Source organism: Ciconia boyciana, chromosome 4, assembly GCF_034638445.1.
Source record: "Ciconia boyciana chromosome 4, ASM3463844v1, whole genome shotgun sequence".
In the NCBI taxonomy this organism is placed as follows: Eukaryota; Metazoa; Chordata; class Aves; order Ciconiiformes; family Ciconiidae; genus Ciconia; species Ciconia boyciana.
The window spans coordinates 39548918-39573015 of NC_132937.1; the positions used below are offsets into that span (position 1 = coordinate 39548918).

General features: G+C 42.8%; 1 long non-coding RNA gene across 7 annotated transcripts; it reads right to left on the reverse strand.

The window, feature by feature from the left end:
• Positions 1–4618: 4618 nt before the first annotated feature.
• On the reverse strand, positions 4619–24039 carry LOC140651041 (uncharacterized). Of its 7 annotated transcripts, XR_012042230.1 has the most exons (7): positions 23531–24039; positions 22803–22934; positions 22101–22230; positions 20880–21114; positions 17893–17998; positions 17079–17152; positions 4621–10440 (listed from the first exon to the last, which is right to left on the reverse strand). It is a non-coding gene; the product is annotated as an uncharacterized lncRNA (long non-coding RNA). The 7 variants fall into 7 exon arrangements; XR_012042234.1 differs by lacking the exons at positions 20880–21114; positions 22101–22230 and having other exon boundaries at positions 4619–8546; positions 10367–10440; XR_012042233.1 differs by lacking the exons at positions 20880–21114; positions 22101–22230 and having other exon boundaries at positions 4620–7707; positions 8402–10440.
• Between the last annotated feature and the right edge of the window lie 59 nt (positions 24040–24098).

The window sequence follows — 24098 nt, forward strand, 5'->3', positions numbered from 1 at the left end:
AGTTGTAGAAGGGAGACCAGGCAGATCAGGATGTCAGGTGGCAAGGAGGAATAACAAAAATCTAGTAAATCAGATGACATGTGGAGATACATAACATGGAAGTGATCTGTAAAGGGTAAGAAAGGTAGAAAAAGGGGCCAGGGATCCATCCTCTCCTCCTGGGTTGCAGTTCACCAAAGACCCTCGCTGGCAGCTTGCCCTTGTCCTGTGGCCCTTTCCAAACTTTTGTATTTCCATTACTGGCCTGAATGATACCTTGAACAAAAATAAAATCTCTCACAGCTGAAGGGGAAATCCTACCAGTTCAGCTTAGCAAAATGTTTTGGGCTAAGTTTTCAAAAGACTGTTGATGGGAATAGCAAAACAAGAAGCAATTGATTACATCTCAGTTTAAACAGTTTAAAAAAAAGGCAGGACAGGCTGCAAAACTAGCTTTGTGGGAGGAGCTCATGCTGACTCCCTTCCCCACTTCTGAAGATCCCCTGGAACCCAAGTACTTTCCTCCTCAGCTGCCAAGGTGTTTATCCTTGCTGTGTGGGTTCTGGAGCCAACTGATAACTCAGTGGCTGGGGCATCCTTTGGCTAGATCCGAGGAGAAGTTGCAGGTACTGCATCTCATTTTATATTTTATCATCCAAACTCATCTCTGCCAAAAGATGCTGTCTATTTGTTCTAGCAAATGCAAAATTGAATATACATAATTAAGATCAGGTTTTGGATATGGTGCTTTGGTTAGCTGCAAATAAATTAAAATCAATTTGTCAGCATGTACAATAATACAAGTGTTTCCGTATTTGTGTTCCACACGTAACATACACTACTTATCTATCCATAGTAGCACTGCAAAAAGTAAGCAGCATATTTTGAAGCACATGCAAAAGAAAGAGTAATTTCTCATAAGTGGGTAAAGCTGTACTCAAACATACATGCTGCATAAACAAAATATTTATTGGACTCACAAATTATCTGTATACCCTAAATGTAAAAATGACTGTACTTCTGATTATTTCCTCCAAGTATATATAAAATAGCGCCAAAGGGCAGAACATTACCAGACTAGTTCAACCACACCTCAGGCTTCCTGCAGACTCACTGAGAAGATGATCTCCATACATTTATTTGTCTTTGTTGCCCTTTCTCTCACCCTTGGTGATTACTTCACACACATGGCCACTAGGTGGGAACAAGACGGCAGGAAGCCGAGGAATATAAGAGCTGGAAAGCAGCTGCAGTTTGGGATGGGCAGAGGACGTTGTCCCTCTGTAGTAAGATGGAGTCACCCAAATGTGGACAGTGGTCAAACAGCAGTGAGGGTAAAGACACTGGGAGGCAGAGAAAAGTTAGGAAAAGAGAAATTTGGAGAGGTCCTTGCTTAAGTTTTGCCACCAACCTACAGACAAGGACACTTTGGCTGCGCTTGATGGTGTTTTATTTACCTAAGGTCAGCTAGGTAATTTTTGTCATGCTTCTGTTTGCACCTCCAAAAGGCTTGTGAAGGGCAAACGTGTTCCTTTTGCATGTACTAGGCTCTGTTGGGTAATGCAACTGCAGCTATTGTCCAAAGCAACTAACCCAGGATCCCCTTACCAAGTCCCATGACTGTAGTAGGACCTGACACATATTGTCAAAATACCTCTCACAATTTGGGATTGTAAACACCAAGTTTCTTTAGATTGGTGATTCATAACTCATTCTTGTTTACACATCTCTAAGAAAATTTGACAAAGGAGGAAAACGCAAAAATACTTCCCCCCTCCCCTAATTAGAGGGTTTAGGGCTTAGCACTAGCTAGCGATTTCTTAAAGTATGTAGTAGGGTATTAAACAGAGGGGATGATGCAGAGGAAATATGAAACAACCAGCCCTACAGATGTAAAAGATGACCTTCAGGTAGCAGGAAAAAAAATCATCTCCTAAAATCCAGTATTCTCTCATTTATCAATGTTTCTACTCATACATACCAGGAAAAGTTACTTTTAGGCCTAGATGGATGTAAAGTCTTTGCAAGATGTACAGTCAGACCAGTGATTTATGATGAACAAGCTGGAATGAAATTTTATTCTTTTTCTCACTGACCTATTAAGGATGTTTTTTGAGTATGGACAGAAACTTCTGTCATTCACTAAAGGTGTCCCCACTGGGTAGCAGTCATGGAGTATGCCTGAACCAGGACTGAATGTGATTTATAGAAAAGGTGCTGTTTATATCTATGCCCTGTTGTCACTAATAGAAAGAGCACAATTGTATATAAATTTTAAAGCAATAGGGGAAAGTTTAATGCTTTATAGAAAAAATAGTTCTTTACAGGCAAAATTGCATAACATGCTCCAGTAATATAAAAATGATGATTTGTTCTGTGTGGAGAGTTAAATTAAGAACTGTAAATAAAGAAGGCACATTTTCTTCAAACATAGTGATAGGCACTTTATTTACAGTATCACATTCTGGAATAGGTCAGAGACCATGTTTTCTATGAAACGTTTTACAAATTCTTACCATATTCTTGATATAAATAGTTGATTGTAGATCAACTATTAGTGATAGTAGATCTCATATTCTTTACAAGTTCCAATTAATACCAAACATCAAGTAATGTTCATATGGCTCGAAGATGAATACAGAAATCAAAACTAAAACACATTAAAGTGACAAACCTAAGTAGCTGCTCTAAAATATTGCATATAATAATATGTAATGTTCACGGTCGGTATAAAGATATGACTAGCTTCTAGCAGAGCCAAGCTCATGGGCTTTGTTGAGGGAATGTTGTCTTTCGGGTCTCCCAGCAAAGTTGCTGTCAAGAACTATGACAGTCTCTGTTCAACTTTCATTTTTGATAAAATACAGGACACAATCCCAGTTACTCAGACACAAGACAAAGGTGGTCTGCTGGCAGCTGAGTATCAGGTATTAAGATAGCTAGACTCAGACACATACTAGGCACTTATCATTTTTCTGATTAGTTAAAGTAGCAGCTGCTTTTTATTATAGAGTTTTCAGATGCAGGACCTCAGATGGTATAAATTAACAAATCCATTGAAGTCGACTGGAACTATGATAATTTACACCAGATAAGAATCTGAGCTATCATGGGAAATACAGCCTCACTACAGGAATCTTAAATGGAAATGCTGCCTGGTGTCCTTCAATGCAAAGACAGAAAGCAAAACTGGGGAAAGGAGGATGGAGAAGGTTTTGCCTCCTTTCCCCACAGCTACAGATCAAAATTTGTTTCTTCAGATGCCTATGAGAAAGGGGGAAAGATACACATAAAGATCCAAAGTTAAAGATGATTCTTAAAAGCACGCAATCCAAAACTGGAGTTCACAAGGCATAGAAACATAGGACCACCCACCCGAGAGATTCAGGCCTATGACATAAGGCCTACTTAGAAATTTCATGCTTTGCTTAGCTGTGGATTTCCAGAGTAGTTTGTTTAAGTATAATCAAACTATCTGATTCAAAGATGGATGAGGAAGTAGTGACACATCACATGTATTCCTCAATGAGTGGTGACCAGTGAAACTACAAAGAACATGCAAGTCAGTCTGACGAGAATGTAAAAGAGAAAACCTACCCCTAAAAGAGAATAAAGAATCTCCTCAGTAATAAAATATGACTGCCTGGGAGCTTAGTGAGAAACTTGCTTCATCTGAATAGAGACTAAGCCCTGGAGCTACTAATACCAAGGGAAGCAATTAGTGCGGCTCCCTCCTGGTCAGTGCTGCAATGACAAGGTGACCAGTGCTACCTACTACCTTCATGACACTACTGTGGCTTTTCCTTCTCTTGATTTCTTAAGATCATGCAATTTATTAGCTTCTTCAACACAGGACAGGAAAACACAGGGTCCTTTGTGATTTTTTTTTTTTTAAACACATCCCTTCCTCATCAGTATCAAAGGAATTAAAGTTTGGGAGACTTGTATAGGATACCAAGCCCAACTTTGTACCAAAAGGCTGTTAAGAAGGATTGCTATGAAGTATAAGGTTCTAGCTTGGAGGAAGCTTAACTGAAAATTCAGATGATCAGTCATAAAGAAAAATGAGTGGCAACAGATACAAACATCCAATTCTTGTTAGGGACTACTTGGAATGCTGATCTCAAACATGCTCCCCAACTTATTTTAAATTTCTTACATAATTATATTCTGTTTTCAAGTTCTTGCCACTGCACAGAGGTCCCTTTTGTATAAGTTCATATTCAGGTCGAGTTCAGTGAGGCTTCATAGCCATCAGAAACAGAACATTGTCCTTCTGCCAATGTGCTTTTGTCCCAAGCTGCAAGAAGGCTAAAGTAGCCATTGTAAGGGTTCTTTGCCTTTTTTATTACTTGCAGAAAGGAAGATTTCAACCAGGAAAGGATATAATTTTATTTTTCTATGCACAAAGAGGGAATTGGTTTGCTGTAAATAATGATAAGCTAATGTTACTAATTACTTTTGCACTTTTTATTTGAAGGACTAAATATTGCTGTCCTGGTTTCAGCTGGGATAGAGTTAATTTTCTTCCTAGTAGCTGGTATAGCGCTGTGTTTTGGATTTAGTATGAGAATAATGTTGATAACACACTGATGTTTTAGTTGTTGCTAAGTGGTGTTTACACTGGTCAAGGACTTTTCAGCTTCCCATGCTCTGCCAGGTGCACAAGAAGCTGGGAGGGGGCACAGCCAGGACAGCTGACCCAAACTGGCCAAAGGGCTATTCCATACCATATGACATCATGCTCAGTATATAAACTGGGGGAAAGCTGGCCAGGGGGCCGCTGCTTGGGGACTGGCTGGGCACCGGTTGGCAGGTGGTGAGCGACTGCATCATGCATCACTTGCTTTCTGTATTCTATTATTATTACTATTTTATTTCATTTTATTTCAATTATTAAAGTGTTCTTATCTCAACCCACAAGTGTTCTCACTTTTGCTCTTCCGATTCTCTCTCCCATCCCACCGGGGGGGGGGAGTGAGCAAGAAGCTGTGTGGTGCTCAGTTGCCAGCTGGGGTTAAACCACAACAATCACTTTACAAACAAGAGGCCAAACGCAAGTTGCAAGTTTTGGACAAGCTAAAAAATCAAGTGTCAATATGGACATATCCTTGGTCCGTTTAAAATCATGCAGGCATACAAAAGTTGATACATGAGCTAGGACTGTTAATCCAAAACAGTATTCCACTTTCTGTATATGGCCGCAAGCTTATATAGTAGCACAGAATCACCACATACACTGTTAATTCACAAGATTGTTGCTCAGAAACTGGAATAAACAAGAAAAAGGAGTGCTAAAATTCCACATGTGACTGGCTGTCCTCTGCATACATCTTTAGGACAGGCTTTTCTGCAGTTTGGATCCCTTGCCACACTATACCATTTACAGATGATTATGCCCTTTCTTAAACTGCTGCAGCTGCACTGAAGCTCCAGAACAACTGTTAGCATCCATAGGCAAAAAACTGGAGCATGAAGTAAGCCCATAGCAGAGCTGAAGGATGAACCAAAAACATCTTGGTCCCCATCAGAGATAAGGCTAGAACATCCACTGTGACCATCTGGGCTGATCTGTTTTGTCATAGAAATCCCGGAGATTTCCTGAACTACTGCTGAGTTCAACTAGAATGTCTTTTAAGACATCTCTTGAGGTTAAAGCTACTAGAGATGGAAAACTCATTATAATTGTCATCAAACTGTTCCAATGGTTAATTGCTCATTATTTAGGGAAAATTGGACCACTCAGTTCTAGTCTAATTTTGTTCAGCTTCAACATCCAGCAATCAGATCCTGTTATGTCTTTGTCAGCTAGATGGAAAAGCCAGATATTAAGTTTCTATTTCATTGCAGATACTTTTGGACTGCAGTCAATACACTTTTATAAATCTTTGATAAATCAAACAGAAAAACTTCCTTGCATTGCACCACATGAATCAATGATTTTTCTGTCTCTTCTCTCAACCTTTTCTGTCTATGTGGTGAGTTGACTTTGGCTGGACACCAGGTGCCCACCAAAGCCGCTCTATCACTCCCCCTCCTCAACTGGACAAGGGAGAGAAAAATACAACGAAAGGCTTGTGGGTCGAGATAAGGACAGGGAGATCACTCAGCAATTACCATCAGGGGCAAAACAGACTCGACTTGGGGAAATAATTTAATTTATTACCAGTCAAATCAGAGTAGGATAATGAGAAATAAAAACCAAATCTTAAAACACCTTCCCCCCACCCCTCCCTTCTTCCTGGGCTCAACTTCGCTCCCGATTTCTCTACCTCCTCCCCTGAGCAGTGTAGGGGGACGGGGAATGGGGGTTGCGGTCAGTTCATCAAATGTTGTCTCTGCCGCTCCTTCCTCCTCACACTCTTCCCCTGCTCCAGCATGGGGTCCCTCCCACTGGAGACAGTCCTTCACAAACTTCTCCAACATGGGTCCTTCCCATGGGCTGCAGTTCTCCATGAACTGCTCCAGCATGGGTCCTTTCCAACATCTTCCCCCCCCAATTAGCGCAGGGGGACAAGGAATGGGGGTTGCGGTCAGTTCATCACACATTGTCTCTGCCATTCCTTCTTCCTCACACTCTCCCCAGGGCTCCCGCCAGCTTCTCTGGGATCGACTGCATCACCATACTGGGTGCCTCGTGGCGCCCGTCTCCGCCACTCCAGATTTGGGGATGTGAACCTGACTCCCTTTTGATCGGCTGCATCTCCCCTGGATTTTCATGGGCCAGCGAGAGCTCACCAGACATCGCAAGAACCACAACGCTTTCCAAGGCGTGGGCCTCTCTCTTGGAGCGACCCCATTCCAGGGTGCCCAGCCCTTCACAAAGAAAAGAGAACTCTCCCCACCAGCGTGGGCTCCTCTCCACGGGGTCACAGCCTCCTTCAGGTGCATCCACCTACTCTGGCGTGGGGTCCTCCACGAACTGCAGGTGCATATCTGCTCCACCATGGACCTCCAGGGGCTGCAGGGGGACAGCCTGCCTCACCATGGTCTTCACCATGGGCTGCAGGGGAATCTCTGCTCTGGCGCCTGGAGCACCTCCTCCCCCTCCTTCTTCACTGACCTCGGTGTCTGCAGAGTTGTTCCTCTCACATATTCTCACTCCTCTCTCTGGCTGCTGTTGCGCAGCATTTTTTCCCCTTCTTAAATATGTTATCCCAGAGGCGCTACCACCATCGCTGATTGGCTCAGCCTTGTCCAGCGGCGGGTCCGTCTTGGAGCTGGCTGGCACTGGCTCTGTCAGACATGGGGGCAGCTTCTGGAATCTTCTCACAGAAGCCACCCCTGTACCCCCCCTGCTACCAAAACCTTGCCACGCTGTCATGGTGTAGCCCCAGCCAGCAACTAAGCACCTCACAGCCGCTCACTCACTCCCCCCACAATGGGATGGGGGGAGAGAATCAGAAGAGTAAAAGTGAGAAAACTCATGGGTTGAGATAAAGACAGTTTAATAGGGAAAGCAAAAGCTGCGCACGCAAACAAAGCAAAACAAGGAATTCATTCACTACTTCCCATTGGCAGGCAGGTGTTCAGCCATCTCCAGGAAAGCAGGGCTCCATCACACGTAATGGTTACTTGGGAAGACAAACGCCATCACTCCGAATGTCCCCCCTTCCTTCTTCTTCCCCAGCTTTATATACTGAGCATGACGTCATGTGGTATGGAATAGCCCTTTGGTCAGTTTGGATCAACTGTCCTGGCTGTGTCCCCTCCCAGCTTCTTGTGCACCTGGCAGAGCATGGGAAGCTGAAAAGTCCTTGACTAGTGCAGCAACAACCAAAACATCTCTGTATTATCAACACTGTTTTCAGCACAAATCCAAAACATAGCCCCATACCAGCCACTATAAAGAAAATTAACTCTATCTCAGCTGAAACCAGGACACACGCAAACCCAATACAGTATACCAACAGTCTTCTTGAATCCTAAACTGGACAAAGCAAATTGCACCAAAAATTGTTTCAGTGCCAAACATAGAACTAGTATTGTCTTTGTAGTCCCTAGCAATTTCTCTTTGCATAGCCAAGAATTACATGAGGCTTTTTGAACAAAGCACCATATTTAAGAGTTCATTAATTGTTACGTTCCTCGATAAATCTCTCTGTACCTCTTTATTCCTCCTCCAAATCCCCAAATAAAAACTTGTTAACAGAAGAAAAATTCCAACCAGTATTTTCAGTTTTTAGGTCAAGCAAAACACAAATTTCCAAAGATGAAAAATGCAACAGCAGCATTAACTTTGCCATAACGTGACTGATGATTAAACTATGGGAATTATCTGCAGACATGGTTTTATTCCCTTATTTGTACCAATAGACTTGTTCAGAAATGGTCTGGAGCAATTTTGTAGAGCTCTAACTCTGATACTAGTAAAGCTGGGAGAGACAAAGAAGAATGAACGCACAGAAAGAATAAGACATACTTTTTTGTCAAGATCCACTAGTTTTAAGGCTGCCTTGCATAAGTTGGGCCAGTTAGAGAGCTAAAAGATCTTCTGACATGGGGATTGTCTTCATAGGGGAAAAACATAGTCTGCAAACTTGCTGATGATTAGATGAAAGTGTAGTCTGGAATGACAGCAAATATGTACATGTGAAAAGGCTATGCAAGGCAGAGAAAGGGTAATAGTAGCAACGCATCTATGGCATAAGTCAATATTTAAAAAGACTGGCTCAAAGTTCAAAAGTAGAATAAATCTATAGCATGGGAGTGTTCTAGCATTACTCTGAGGTGCCATAATAAAGTTGTGTAAGTATGTAACATAACTGCACATTTTAGAGATGAGCCGTGATATACAAGGAATCCCAGGAAAACAAATTGGAGGCTTAGACTCCCGTAAAACAAAAGGCTGTGTTTTCTAGGGAACTGTATTTTGAGAACACCTTGCTCAACTGACCTTCAATGGCCCCAAATTTGGGTGTCTTCTCTGTTCTTGAGCTCTGGTATTTGGTGTGCAGACCAAATGGACAGGTGAAAAGGACAATCTGCTTTCACTGTTCACAGACGTATTACTTAATAGATAGCCACAAAACACTTGTCTGCTTGCACCCAACTTATTTAATAAAGTCATCTGGACTGCATCAATGACTTATCTTTGTTGCTTATTACCTCCCCAATCTTTTGGGTCATCTATGAGCTATCATTAATAATTTTGTACAATCTTTGATGTAATTTAAAACAAACAGTAAATAACACATGGCCAAAAGCAATTCCTCAAATAACCCTAATATGAATATACTTGCTCAGTTAGAATCCTCCATTTACTGTTTTGTTTTCAGATGTCAGTTAACCAATATTCTATTAAATAACAGGTCATATTCATTAAATTAGCATGACATAAAAATGTCATGCAGGGTTAAGTCAAAATGTCTGGAAGAAGTCTAAGTATTACATAAACACTATTGTTATTTAAAGACTATTTTTATTTATCAAGTGTGTTGTTTAATAAAACTGTGGTCAGATCTGTTTTTCATATACTTATATTGACCAACATTAGTTCTACTTATTTCCTTCAATAGCTTACTGATCAGACTTGTATTCAGTTATACATTTTTTTACCTACATGGATGCTAGCCAGTAATCATCTGGATTGTCCTATTTACCCTTTTTACTGCCAGTACTCTTAAATTTGTCAAGTCTTCTGGATTGTCTTTCCCAGTTTCAAGTTTATTGAAAATCCAGTAGCAATCCAGATAGCTGCTCGGTCAGTTTGAACATAAACACTGAATTAAAGTTATCTGAACATGTTACTTTAAACCTAGCTTTGATGGCTAACATGCTCCTGAGTTACTGCTGGAATAGGATGTTTTCTCACCTAGTGAAGTGATAAAAGTTTGGGGTTTACCCATATGCTCCAAACATAGAAAAAAATATTTAATTATTCAGTCTTTTGTGATTTACTATCAACACTTCCATAGTACATATGATTCTTAGGACTAACATAACCCTCCCTAAATGTACCACTTCTAGCCATGAGGGCAACAAGGGACATGAATGATGCTGTGTTCTTTGCAGACATGATTGCTGTTTACAGCATTGACTCACGGGGAAGTAGTAACTCTACATAAAATATTCCATCAGACTGGCTGATGTGTTATCCCAAGATGGTGTGCTGAGGCAATAAAGAACAGTCACTGTTCTAAGCATCCGTTGAAAGGGCAGAGTCAGCTTAAAATCTAGCCAACTTTCACAAGTTAGTTAAAAGCAGTTCTCTATTTTCCTACACATCTCCTAAAGGACTTGTGAAGCTTATTTACAGAAATATGTCTTGTGTGCATCTGTCACATAGCACAAAAAAGAAGAAACTGACTCAAACAAAAACTTTGAAGTTAACCACAGATAAAAGTGCAGGCAGAGTAACCAGGGAAATATTTTTGTTCAGCATTACTTGCAACAGCTGGTATGACTCTCAATGAGAAATTTGTAGTTACACTGACTCTGTTCCTTTCAGAAAGAAGTGACCTGTGGAGAGACATGAAGAAGCAAGCAATTATTCAATCCACCTTCATTCTGTCAGATCACAACTTCCCACATAAAAGATTCTGCAAGAACATCACAACATGCTGCAACAACAACAAAAATTATTTATTAGACTAAGTTTATCAACAGTTTATACCTAGGACAGCAGAGGACTAACTCAGATCTAGAAATTTCCTTTTATATTCTCCTCCTTATTTCCATTTACCTCACACCTTTTTTCTTTATATGCAGACAGTAGAACCTTCATCCTGTCTAGAAATTATCATACTTTATTTTTTTCCAAGTAAACTTGGAAAAGATTTTAACTATCTTTGCACTACAGTTGAACATATAAGGCTAGTAGTATTTGTATTTTTAAGTATACTACAAACAAAATTAAGGCTGTTATGGGGCTTTTCAGAATCGCCACTGGCTATTAATATTTATACCATTATGCTTTCACTCATCAAGGTAAGACCTATACAAATGATACCACAAATACTCTTGCTGAGATCAGCTTAAGCCAAAGTAGTAAATTTTGCATAATGTTCACTTTGCAGATGCTGAAGTGTATTCTCATGCGGACTGTAGTCCGAAACATGATTTTTCAGTTCTCAAGCCACATTCAAACAGTTGTCTTCTGAATGCTAATTTCATTCTCGTGTTGGCAGATCCATACAGAGCACGTCATGAATGTTGCCATGGTTATACTATCCATTTAGTACACAATATGACATAAACCCACATTCAATGGCAATAATGCAACTTAGACCAATCCCTAGGTACTCTTAAAGTGGTTCCTCTTCATTTACGCTTCTTAAAATCATAGAATCATAGCATGGTTTGGGTTGGAAGGGACCTTTAATGGTCATCTAGACCAACCCCCCTGCAATGAGCAGGGACATCTTCCACTAGATCAGGTTGCTCAGAGCCCCGTCCAACCTGACCTTGAATGTTTCCAGGGATGGGGCATCTACCACCTCTCTGGGCAACCTGTTCCAGTGTTTCACCACCCTCATCGTAAAAAAATTCTGCCTTATATCTAGTCTGAATCTACCCCCTTTCAGTTTAAAACCATTACCCCTTGTCCTATCGCTAAAGGCCCTACTAAGAAGTCTGTCCCCCTCTTTCTTATAAGCCCCCTTTAAGTACTGGAAGGCCACAGTAAGGTCTCCCCACAGCCTTCTCTTCTCCAGGCTGAACAACCCCAACTCTCTCAGCCTGTCCTCGTAGGAGAGATGTTCCATCCCTCTGATCATTTTTGTGGCCCTCCTCTGGACCCACTCCAACAGGTCCATGTCTTTCCTGTACTGAGGACTCCAGAGCTGGACGCAGTACTCCAGGTGGGGTCTCACCAGAGCAGAGCGGAGGGGCAGAATCACCTCCCTCGACCTGCTGGCCACGCTTCTTTTGATGCAGCCCAGGATACGGTTGGCCTTCTGGGCTGCAAGTGCACATTGCCGGCTCATGTCCAGCTTTTCACCCACCAATACCCCCAAGTCCTTGTCTGCAGGGCTGCTCTCAATCCCTTCATCCCCCAGCCTCTATTGATACCAGGGGTTGCCCCAACCCAGGTGCAGGACCTTGCACTTGGCCTTGTTGAACCTCATGAGGTTCACATGGGCCCACTTCTCTAGCTTGTCCAGGTCCCTCTGGATGGCATCCCATCCCTCAGGCATGTCAACTGCACCACTCAGCTTGGTGTCATCTGCAAACTTGCTGAGGGTGCACTCGATCCCACTATGTCGTTGATGAAGATATTAAACAGCACTGGTCCCAATACAGACCCCTGAGGGACACCACTCGTCACTGATCTCCATCCGGACATTGAGCCGTTGACCACTACTCTCTGGATGCGACCATCCAGCCAATTCCTTATTCACCAAACAGTCCATCCATCAAATCCATCTCTCTCCAATTCAGAGAGAAGGATGCTGTGGGGGACTGTGTCAAAGGCCTTACAGAAGTCCAGATAGATGACATCCGTAGCTCTTCCCTTGTCCACTGATGTAGTCCCTCCATCATAGAAGGACACTAGGTTGGTCAGGCAAGACTTGCCCTTGGTGAAGCCATGTTGACTGTCTCAAATCACCTCCCTGTCCTCCATGTGCCTTAGCATAGCTTCTAGGAGGATCTGTTCCATGATCTTCCCAGGCACGGAGGTGAGGCTGACAGGTCGGTAGTTCCCAGGGCCCTCCTTTCTACCCTTTTAAAAAATGGGTGCAATGTTTCCCTTTTTCCAGTCACCAGGGACTTCACCCGACTGCCATGACTTTTCAAATATCATGGAGAGTGGCTTGGCAGCTACATCACCCAATTCCCTCAGGACTCTGGGATGCATCTCGTCAGGTCCCATAGACTTAGGTATGTTCAGGTTCCTCAGGTGGTCACGAACCTGATCTTCTCTTACAGTGGGAGGGAATTTGCTCCCCCAGTCCCTGTCTTGATGTCCATCCACTCGAGAGGTGTGGGAAGAGAGATTGCCAGCAAAGACTGAGGCAAAAAGTTGTTGAGTACCTCAGCCTTCTCCTCGTCCGTCGTTACCAGTTTGCCAGTCGTGTTCATCAGGGGGGTACACTTTCTTTGACCTTCCTTTTCTGGCTGACATACCTATAGAAGCCCTTCTTATTATTCTTTGCATCCCTTGCCAAGTTCAGCTCCAGCCACACCTTGGCCTTCCTGACCCCATCCCTACACAAGCGGGCAACGTTCCTATACTCTTCCCAGGTTACCTGTCCCTGCTTCCACTGCCTGTGCGGTTCCCTCTTGCCCTGTAGTTTGACCAGCAGGTCTGACTCATCCATGCCAGTCTCCTGCCTTCCCTTCCTGATTTCTTACACCTGGGGACTGAGAGCTCTTGCACTCTGTGGAAAGCATCCTTAAAGATCTGCCAGCTCTGTTCTGCTCCCTTGTCCCTGAGGGCAGTTTCCCAGGGGGTCCTACTGACTAACTCCTTGAACAGCTGGAAGTTTGCTTTCCTAAAATTCAGGGTCCTGACTTTACTCTTCACCTGACCCATATCCCTCAGGACCGCGAACTCCACCAATGCATGATCACTGCAGCCCAGGCTTCCTCCTGTCTTGACATCACCGATTAGCTCACTTGCGTTGGTGACCACCAGGTCCACTATTGCATCCCCTCTGGTAGGGCTGTCTATTACCTGGCCTAAGAAGTTATCCTCAATGCACTCCAGGAGGCTCCTGGATTGCCTGCAGCTCGCCGCGATACTTTTCCAGCAGATGCCGGGGTGGTTGAAGTCCCCCAGCAGGACGAGAGCCTGCAAGCACAATGCCTCCTGTAGCTGGAGTAAGAAGGCTTCATCAGTAGGCTCCCCTTGATCGGGCGGCCTGTAGTAGACACCAACCACAAGGTTCCCTTTGTTGCCTCGGTCTCTAATTCTTACCCATAAGCTTTCGACCTGCTCGTGGCTGTTCTTCAGAGACAGCTCTTCACACTCTATCCATTTCTTGATGTAGAAATGGATAGCCCCTCCTTCCCCGCTTGTCCCTTCTGAACAGCCTGTAGCCATCAGTAGCTGCACTCCAGTCATGGGATTCGTCCCACCAGGTTTCAGTAATGGCAACTAGGTCATAGCTTTCTAGCAGCACAGTGGCTTCCAACTCCTCCTGTTTGTTGCCCATGCTGCATGCATTGGTGTAGAGGCACTTCAGCTGGGCTGTCGGCTGTGTCACCTTCTTAGAGGAACACACCTTAATTCCTTTGAGGTATTTCACCGGTGTTTCCCTGTTGGCTCCTATTACCTCAGGAGCCCCTGGCTCATCTCCCTAAGACTTCAAGTGTGCTCCAGTGTACCCAGCACATCTCAGAGCAACAGGCTGAGGGCCCTCGCTAGCACCCCGTCCCTCTAATCTTGGCATGTCGTCCCACAGCTTGTCACGGGCAGGCCTGATATTATCCCCCTCCCCCTTCAAGTCGAGTTTAAAGCTCTGTCAATGATGAGCCCCGCTAGCTCGTGAACAAAGACCCTCTTCCCCCTTTGAGAAAGGTGAATCCCATCCAATGCCAGCAGGCCTGGTGCCATGTAGGCCATCCCATTACTGAAAAACCCAAAATTGTGGCGGTGACAGCAGTCACGGAGCCATGTATTAATAGACTGGGTCCATCTGTTTCTTCCAATGTTGCTGCCCACAACTGGAAGGATAGAGGAAAAAAAGAACCTGTGCTCCAGATTTCCTTACCAACCGTCCCAAGGCCCTGAAGTCTCTTTTGATCGCCCTTGGGCTATGCGTTGCAGCTTCATCGCCACCAACATGGAAGAGCAGTAATGGATAATAGTCCGAGGGCTGTACCAGGCTAGGAAGTTTCCTAGTGATGTCCTTAATCCGGGCCCCAGGGAGGCAGCAGACTTCCCTAAGAGGAGGGTCTGTCCAGTATATTGGACCCTCTATTCCCCTCAGAAGGGAGCCACCTACAACTATAACCTGTCTTTTCTTCCTTGTGGAGGTGGTCGTGATACGGGGGGTAGGCCTTTCTGACCTTGGCAACACCTCTGGTGTAGATGGATCATCGTCCACATCATGCATTGACTGGCCTTCCACCTCCAGGGCCTCATACCTGTTGTACAGAGGCGCCTGGGAAGGCGAGGTGGGCAAGGAGGGGGTTCGCCTGCCGCCCCGAGCGTGGACTTGCCTCCATTCATTCCTTTCCTTTAAGTTACTGCCTTCAGCCTAGCGAGGGGAGGATACAGGATCCCCTTGATCTTGTTTTTTTTCTGGTGGCTGTTCCTGTTTCTGTCTCAGGGAGGGCAGAGCATGGTTCCACCAGTCTATCTCTTTCTCAGACTGATCTCAGTAAACAGATTGCAGTTTCATTTCCAAGTTGCCAGTATAGGGGACACCATCCCTTTCAAGAAGTGCTCAAACTTAGCAAACAATTTTTCACTCCTAGGACCTTCATTGCAGACGAGGCAAGAGATTCTCAGCAAAGGAAAAAAGTTGCCTTCTTCCCCTTAGCAGATGTAGTGACTGTGACTCATGAGTACCAGATGGAGCTTGTCACCACAGCATCAATTATTGGGCTAGGAAACTGCAACTTTTGTAAGGCCCAGAGCTATTTTAGGAGGATTTTCCTGACGCTAGAATCAGTCCAGGGTGGATCCAATTTCCCTGGAAGTAAATGCCATTTAGAGGGTGGAGTTGGCAAGGGACTGGGTTTATAAACTTATCCTTCAAATCTTACTCGCATTAGTTCTGCCCTTCTCTTCCTCAGTTCTTCCACTCCTAACTCATATCCTAGTGATTTCTTTTCTTTTTAAAGAAAAGATCTCTAGCTTTCCTAGAGAACTTCAAAAGCAGCCATTCAACTGCAGCCAATAAACTTTTGTTTTAAAAACAAAAATCAAAGCCTTTATGTTTGCAGACATAAGTTGAAAGGTCAGAGTAGGGTGCAAACTGACTCAGTACTGGTTGTCCAAGTGTGCATACAGAGAGCTTTGGTGCCTGTGCTGCTGCCCTGAACACAGTGAAAACTGGACAGCATCTGTCAGGCTTTGCTGCTGCTGCTCAGAACCACTGAAACCACAGAAGAACAAGGTGACTTTTGTGCTGGCTGTAACAAAGCTCTGAGAAGCGCATATTAAAATTACTAACTGGGAAGCAGTTCTGACTTAAGGTACTAGAGAGATTCTTCCTTCTTCTCAGATTGGGGGAGCAGTAACATAGCATCAGATCTTCACTACAACTGGATGAATTCAGAGGCTCCATTGAGACCTGTCCCTGCCCAGAGGCTCCATTTTTTGGAACCACTAAAAAAAAAAAAATTATTTTACATGAACACGCCAGAATAGTTTTCTCTCCCTCCTGCTCATGGATCACAACATCCACAGGATGACTGATGGTAACATCTGCCTAAGCCCACAGTCAGTCTGACACAGTATCTCCTAGAGCATTTGAACCATACCACACACAGTGCCTGTATCTATTCCTTCTGAAGGACCCCAATACAGCCCAGCAGAGGACATTGTCTAGCAATAAGACAGCTGTCCTATGAGTCCTGCCTAATTTATTGAAGCAAAGCAGCACGGATAAGTATTAAGTATCAAGGGGTCCCTTCCTTTTCAGTAGTAAAAACTGCCAAATTCTTGTAACTCTTAATACCCCCCTGGAAGAGGCTCAAAGCACTAACTTTCTGGAAATATGAGTATGTTGTGCCACTATTATTCCAAGTGGAGAAGTGCAGCAGAGGCATATCTCTCAGCTCATCTTAATCCCTGGAGCACAGAAGAGGAAAAAGAAGAGTGTTCTCCCTTTCTATTCAGAACAACTTCAAAAGTTAGTTGTTTAGCGACAGACCAGTAGGAAAAAAAATTAAATCCCTGCTCCAAGAAAGGGATTCCAATGAAACCTTTGAAGCTACTGAAGTAGAAGGAAGTACTGGGTTCTCTGACAAAATTTCACTGCAGAGCTCTAACAATAGCTTATCTCTATCTTCTGAATTTGATTACAAGGCTTAGCTTGAGATATTAGCTCTGGTACAATTTCCAAGACTGCAGGACAGGAAGAATAGGAAGAAGGAAGATAAGTGGATGGAATGTTTACGGGGCATTAGTCAGGACAGAGCAGTACAGTTTTACTGTAACTAAGTTTTATTTAGTTAAACCCAACCCACAAAAATACCGTCACCTTTAAATGGCACTTTGCTTAAGGATGGAGTTGACACCAAATACTGCTATACAGATACAAATAGAAGATGACATCTGGAAAAAAAGAAAAAAAAAGAAAAAATTAAAGACAGCTCCCCAGAATGTTATACCCTCACACTGGGTCTTCATTAATTATTCCTCAGTGCATAGTCCTCTTTGACTAAATGAAGCTTAACCAGAGGGCACAGCATCATTTTTCTGCCATAGAGAAAAACTCAGTCTCTAATTTCATAGGATGTCTAAATTATACAGAAGCCCTCATATTTAGAGCACTACCTTGTAAGTTTGTCTTTGATACAACCCAAGAAAAGAGTAGTCTGTAAATCCTGACTGGGTGTTTCAGTCCCAGCAAAGCTAGAGGCAGGTTTGTAATATTGTTCGAATACTTGTAAACTAAGAATTTAAGAACCAGTAGGAATCAAAATTTAAATGGACTGTTAAGAAAAAAAATCTTTAAGTGCAGCTCAGTTTCCCTAGCTTGCTAAATGCAATCACTGGTGACTAAGTTAGAGGAAGCAGACATTGTACCCAAGCTTTTTAAAAGAATGCCAGTTTTTTTAAACAGGAACGATTTAAGTGTTGTTTAGCTATCTCTGCCTTTTCTCTGCCTCCATACTTTCTGCAGGTCCTGAGTTATAATTTAAAAAGGCAGAGAAGTTCATAGAAGACTGGCAAATATCTGAAGCAATTACTGGCCAGTTAGCTATACTTTCCTCTTCCTTGCACTGCTGTCTTGGCTGCACTGGTGGAGACAAGGATGCACCAGAACAACAAGGTATCCTACAGATACGTACCGCATCTCTAGTGCATAGGCAGGAGCTTCAGTTTTTGGCATATTTAAGCTGTTCCCTTGTAAGTACAGCTCCCTCACCATCACAAATGAATCTGGACTCAGACTTCCTGAAATGGGAGAAAGAGGGTCCTTTTTTTTGGTTTTGTTTTGTTTGTTTTATGTTTTTCTTTAAAGCCATTCTACCAGCACTTAACATCCTGGAAAATGCACTTCTGAGAATTTTTAGTATATGTTGTTTCTCTTTCTTTGCCATAGGTGAAAATCTGGGTAAGCAATGCCTTTTGTTCCTTACATTAGTGGATTGAGGTTTGCATGCCCGTCTTCATGCAGAGTTTCTGCCCAAGAATTATTATGTTGCTTGCCATGGCAAAGTAGCTATTTGGTCTAATGCAAAGAAGTCTAAAGTAAAATGCAGTTTAAAGGGAGGAAGCCGGAGAAGATAAAAAGGAGATTTGTTAGTGTAGGACGTTTATCCACAAGAAGGCAGTCCAATGACGTTTCCATTTAGACCACCAGTCTACTTCACTTTCTGTACACTATACCTGCTGAGGTGTTCCTATACATGATGGTAGATCAATCAGTGGCATTTTGCAACTGATTAACTTCTGAACTGGCCTATCACATTTTTGGTGGAGGACTTCTGACCAGAAGAGGATAAAGCTTTGAGTAATCTTTTTTTTTTTTAAAAAACATTACACAGCTACTTTACCACAATTAAATGTATGCACTTGCAGTAAAGAGAAAAAATACTTAGAAGAAAGTTATTTTAAAACCTGAAGTTTTCATCAAATTTGCTTTTATTTTGATATTAGGAAAAATATAATCCTTTAAAAATAAAGTTTAGAAAAGCTTGTGAGAGTAATAACACTGTTTTTACTTTGAGTGTTCATGAATTCTGCAACTCAGATCTATAGAAGGGATGTTAAATCTAGTTTCCTCTCAGAGACAGGATTTTCTGCTTTTGACTTTTTGCAAATGGTAAGTGAATAAGTTAAAACTCCAAAGAAAGGTGAGACACTCTTGTTCCTCTATTCCAAGACTTTGAAATTCTGAATCTTCTAAATCAGTTCAACATGTTTAAGAAGTCACTTTCACATTATCATTTTACTTGTAACAGTGATGCTTTTATCCCTAGTAACTTAGTAGTGAGCTAAACTGTCCCAACAGATATCCCAACACAAGGCTCCTTATAAGGAAGAAATAATTCATTCCCAGGGTCTATTCTCAATAAATGTAAACTGAATGTGCTCATTCCTTGAGGAAATACAGAGCAGCATTAATTCACACAGCTCTGGGACTCTGGCACACACAATACCCTCCCCTTCAGTCCATCTCAGAATGACTTCATATGTCAAGTATCAAGCCACAAAAAGGCAGAGGACACAGAAATGAATGTCAAGAGGATTTAGGTCAAATTAGGATGTTTGTATCTTTTCATTATTGTAGAATACTGATAAAGCACACTTCGTATTTTAAGTACATTTTCCTAAATGCTTTTAGATTCTAGCCTCTGACTCCAGTTTTGGAATCATCAGGGAATTTAATTAGAATAAAAAGCTGCACTTTGAAAGGGCTCATTCAGTGCTGATGGTTTATTTTCACTTTAATAGAGAGACTCTAAAGAGTTGGCAATATTTATCCTAGAGTATTTGATTTAAAAGGCTACTAAAAGGCAAACGTTCTATTTTTAATTCCTTAAATTAAAAATAGTTTCTGAACATAATGAATGAAACTATTTAAGAAAACATTGTAAAACCAAAGATATTGATCAAGCACACTATTTTCTTCATTGACCAATCTTAAGATAACTTCATCGACACTCATTGCTATTATCCATTTTTCCTGTATTTGAATTTCCAGAGTCACTACACTGCAAAGTGTAGTGATATTCACTACCTTTACCTACAGCAGTGTTTTTCAAGCTTTCAAATGATAAATGATAGAATACATTTGGAATCCATAAAACCTATAGCTTTCTTATAAGAACTGAAGTGCTTAGTTATCTAAAAAAGCTTAAAGAAACAGGTTAAAAAGGACTTGTTTTAGCATTTTAAATTCAGCCGTTTCAGTAGGCCCATCAGTCATTTTGTATTTGATTATTTTAGTGCCGTCACCTCGAGTAATTTTTCTTGTGTTTTTTTTTAAAGCTCTAGCTCCGAGAGCCCTCTAGCCTCCCTTCCTGAGTTTCTTCCTCCTCATCTCTGACCCCCTACCCTCCCAGCATTTAGAAACATTTTATGCAGTGCATGAATCTGGACTCTTGTTCAGCTTAAATGCCATGTCTCCTCTTAATGGTTGTTGTGCTTGTTCGCATCTTTCCAGATAAGTTTTAACCACCAGGGTGACTTGTGTTGGCCACCATTATGTTGTCTGCAATCCATTTTTCTACATTTAGACCATTGTTTGCTTCATACAACCACAACTGTGCAGCTGTATGTGATCTTTCTTTTAAATTACCATAACTGGTAGAATGCTCAAGCCCTGTATATATTACTGGAATGAGTGAAAATGACTGCAAGTGGCCTAATGCTTTGAAACATTATTAAGAATGAATTTCACTGAGTGGTGGCTGAGGGTATTTTTCCAAGTAGCTCATAGAATAGCCTTTGATTACATGCAGGAAGTTAACCAAGTCAAGGTTGCTGTTTTGCAGCCATTCCTTCCTCTCTGCATAGCTCTGGAATACAGACCTCCCAAAACCGTGAGGCAGAAAAAGAGGAAATGAATGCTCAGCTCAGCAAGGTCTTTCCACAAGAAGAACATCCATTGAAAGAAAAAACTAACTATAAATTTAAATACAGTTCAGGTATGGCTTTAACACATTTTAATTTCTTCCCTGGAATTAACACATCTTCCCACTTGCTTTCAGAAAGTTAAAGGAACTCAAGGGGCAATACTAGTGGGACAAAGGAACTTCAGACTCAGATTATAATTTGCAAGCCATTATGGAGCTATACCAATGCAGAGGGAGCCCAAGGAGAAGCATACCTGGTGCTTGTGGCAGAATTTCAAGAGCAAAGATGCCATTAACTCTTCATGTACTCCCTAGCCCAGAAATGAAAAAGCTTCAACAGCATCCTGTGTAGCTATTAATATTCATAAACTTAATGGGAAGTAGCTATTCCTGCTGAGTAGTAGATGGATGAAAAAGGTGGATCTGTGGGCTTTTCCACCTGCTTTTCTCTGGGATTTCTTAAGTGAATTTGATAATTTCTGCCCAGATCTGAAAAGACAGAAGAATGACTAAGTTGAGATAACTGACACATGGGCTACTTCTGCTTATTATGGAAGTTCTATTTTTCATTGGCATATCTCTCTCTTCTTATTTCTCAATTTTTACTGTAAAGCTTCTTTACTATGACAGGAAGAATTCTTCCAGTGGCATTAGTGTGTTATTTTTATTGCAACAGGTGGCTAAGACCTGGTAAAGAACAGCCATTACCCAATTTAGAAGAGCATTTTTACTGCTAGACACTTGTTTAAAACAGAAATAGTGCTAGAAGAACATAGAAGAAAAAAATGCTTCAAGATGTGAACAATTATTAACAGAGAGTAAGTGATGGGGTGAAAATTAAATATAATTTTCCTCTGCTCTCAAACACATGCAATCATGGAAGTTCTTAATTTTTTACCTTCTACATATTCCATTTCTCTGCTCTCAGAAATACTGAAATCAATACCATATTAATAGTAAAAGAAAGTACTACATCCTCATCTCTTGCCTGTAGCATTCAGGCTCCCAAATACCTGCAAAATTTAGTTGGAGTTAAGTATATAAATCTAGTAGATCACCTGTAAAAATATATGCCTAAAATGATGAAGATGCCAGTTAATATCCCAGCAAGGTATCTGTGAATTTATGAAACCGGCACCTCAAGAGTAACTGTTTTGTGCAGTCTATACCCAGAAGCACAAGCATCAGTTTACACTCATTTCGTATCCAGAAGGTAGCTCTCATGATCCCAAAGAAAAAACACCTTGTAGTATATACAGAAAATAAACTCTGTAGAACACAGTTTAGTCCCTGTCTGTAGTCTGCAGTTTAAACTCCTTGGTTAAAAAACATTAGCCATTTTCTTAATATAAGCAACTGACAGCAGAAAAAGCAAAAAAAAGTTCTATACCTAGATGTAAAAAAATTCTCTACCTGTGAAATTACAAATCAACGCTACTAAGAGCTTACTAGCATATAAAAAAGCCAATACTTGCATATTCTAAACCATCTTCAGGTTTTCTGCCAATCTTTCTTTAAAAATCAGTCAGCAAGTCTGATACAGTTCATTGAATTTCCCATCCATTTTTAATGGAAAATGCAGTCTTGGCAAAGGTCTTCAATCACCTGTTTAGAAAATAAACTATTTCTGTAGTCTCGGTTTTTGGTGGAAACAAAAAGTAGATGTTAAGTTTCAAGTCAACTTGATGTTGTTTGTACTTCTTAGATCTTACGCCTGACACACTTGACATTCTTTCGCTGTATTCCCTGATGGAGCCATCTCCCAACTGCGCACCTCCCAGCTGAACACTTGCATTTCATCATGGAAAATGTAGTCTAGCTGGGTAAACTAGCCTACATGAATGAAGCCACCAGGCACTCAAATTATGGCTTCTGCATCATATGCTATCAAGGGCTGTTCATCGTTAAATCCAAGCAAGATGAATAAGTGTTTTCAACTGTAAGTTGACAAAAATGCCATTTTCAAGCTAAAGTTCCAAAATATTTAATTAATTTAAAATATTGATTGTTCTAAAATGATATATCAACATCTCTCTCCATAAGAAACATGGTATCAGCTTTATTTGCTAGCTCTGATCTTTATTGTATATTATTTTAATAATATTTTACATTAGCAGTATGGCTGTAATTAGGGACAGAATTCCCTGCTACAAGCAGAGGTAGCATTTGGTACTTACCCTGTGCTATGCAGGAGTCTTATATCCTCAGCCTGCCACTGTGGCTCATCAGCATTTTCTCCTTTTTTTTTTTTCTTTTTCAGGAAGACCATTTGATTTGAGGAGTCGGTATGATCCCGAATGGTATGGTTTCTAATGACCACAGAAAAATATAAAGAATCCTTCTCACTTTACGCTCTGCGGCAACTGCGAGCATTACGCACCGCACCACTTGCTAAAAATTAACCGGGACAGATGGCCAACACCAGCCTTTTTACAGACCTTTTCGACACCAATTTACTCACCGCGGGTCGTGGCACAGAGCACTTCCCCTTGGGCTATCAGAGCGGTTCCAAGCCAGACCATCTGCGAAGCGAGCCGGCCACATAGAGCTCGCACCGGGCTGCAGCCAGCGCTTCCAGGGACCAACCCGCGCACAAACACGCCCACGACGCGCGCGACCAGCGAGCCAGCACACGCCGGGCACCCCACGGGGCGGGGGCTCACCCCGTAGCCCAATGGCCGTAGCTACCGTAGTACCTCTAATAGAAGGGAAAATTTGTGGCGCGCCTCACTGAGACGCCTCAAGGGCTTATTGCGGGCACGCGTGGGATCAGCCACCCCGGCTCCTGCCCCAGAGGAGCAACACCCCGACAACAACACCCCAGCTTCACCCGTTTCAGCCCGCCTCTGAGGCAGGAGCCCAGACCACCCCACCCTATGTGGGACCGCCCGTGGGTGCCTCCTACCTGCCCTCCGAGGCGCCTCTGCTGCCTCCCAGAAGCTCTCAACTCCCGCGGAGTTCCGGCGAAAGGCGGGCGTCGCTCTGCTACCCCGGGCGAGACGCTGGAGGCAGGCCAGCCCCCGCCTTTCCATGAGCGAGGGTGGCTGCCGCTGCCTCAGCCGTTACCGTATTTTTCGTCTGCGGGGCGCGGTTCTTCTCACCACCCCGCCCCCACCGGATTTCCTAGCAGAGGTGACCGGGTTGAGGCCGTGGCAGCCGCGGCCCCACCCCAGCATTCCATTCCTTACACGGTGTCAGAGAGGGGCGCCACCAGTCACGTCCCCTTTTCCCACCAGGCGCGCGAGGCGCTCTCGGGCTTACGCGCGTGACATCAGCGAGGGGGCGGGGCCGAACAAGCATTCCATGGGGCGTTCTATTTATGTTTGTGGCGCCGATTTGCATAAGGCTCCGCCCCCCGCCGTGGGCGAGGCAGCCGGCACCGCCCCGCGGCCATATAAGGGAAGAGGGGGCGTGGCCCGGGGTGGCTCGCGGCCGCTCGCTGCCTTCCTGGTGCCGTTTATAGAGTACAGCCA